The sequence below is a fragment of the Benincasa hispida genome, chromosome 2 (genome assembly GCF_009727055.1).
Source record: "Benincasa hispida cultivar B227 chromosome 2, ASM972705v1, whole genome shotgun sequence".
In the NCBI taxonomy this organism is placed as follows: Eukaryota; Viridiplantae; Streptophyta; class Magnoliopsida; order Cucurbitales; family Cucurbitaceae; genus Benincasa; species Benincasa hispida.
The window spans coordinates 31,146,362-31,147,521 of NC_052350.1; positions in this window are offsets into that span (position 1 = coordinate 31,146,362).

Here is a 1,160-nt window from a genome sequence, read left to right on the forward strand (position 1 = left end):
TATGTTAAATTTAATATGAATATGCTTCACAATAAATATTATTGGTTAAATGAGAGAACATTAAACTATAGGTTATATTATATGTGACATAATATAAACTATAGGTTATATTATATGTGACATAATATAAACTATAGGTTATATTATATTAGATATAACATGTGGTTTTAATATATATATATATATTAAATTAATTAAAAATTAGTTTTAAAAGTATAAACTTCTGCATAATTTTCTTCCAAAACCAGAATGCACGAAGATAAAGATAAGATAAAATTAAAAATTAGTTTTAAATTAATTAGTTAATAGGGAGGGAGATATTTGATAACTTCCCCCCTTTGTCCTCTAGTTGAACGTGTGTGAGTGGAAGAAGGAAGAGTGAGATCCTCTTATTTGATCTACAATTGCTGTTTAAGGACAGATAGAACACTCAATCTCATACAACTCTCTCTATATTTTACTTTCAGACAATCTTTCCCACTTCCTTCTAAATTATTACTGAAGCCTACATAACTCTTAGTGATTCTCTACCCTTTGAGAATACTGAGGACTTCGTGTGGTAGTGTTCAATTTTTTGGTTGTTGTGATTGTGAGATTAGGAGGAGAAGAAGATTGTATGAACTGTTCGTGACCGAAGAGGATTTTGTGAATAATTCGGTCTTCAAGGGTGAGTGTTCTTCATCCCTTATTTTTTTTCTCTTCATTTTTTGTGATATGCATGCTTAATTAGTCATGTGAATCATGTTTTTGTCCTCTATATGAATTAAATGTTCTATAAAATAAAATTGGGACATCGATCCTTCCACAATGGGTATTCACATACTCTTTCACAGACAACTCAACAACCCAGACTATTTACAATTAGGGGTGTTCAAATTGAAGGAACTCTTATACAAGAGTACCTCTGAGTGGAAGCGGATCGTTCCAAACTCATTGTGACAGAATTATTACATTTACGATCTTATAGAACATATATGCAATATACGACAAATTATCGGCATGCTTTGAGAACTAAATAACAAGAGAACAAGAAAACATATCAGTTGAAGAACACTTCTCTACAGAAAATCTCGTTCTCTCTAAGGGATTGCTCCTCTCGCTCTCGCTGGAACATCCAAGCAAATCGTTCACCAAATCACCTGGTCGTCTACTCATGAACG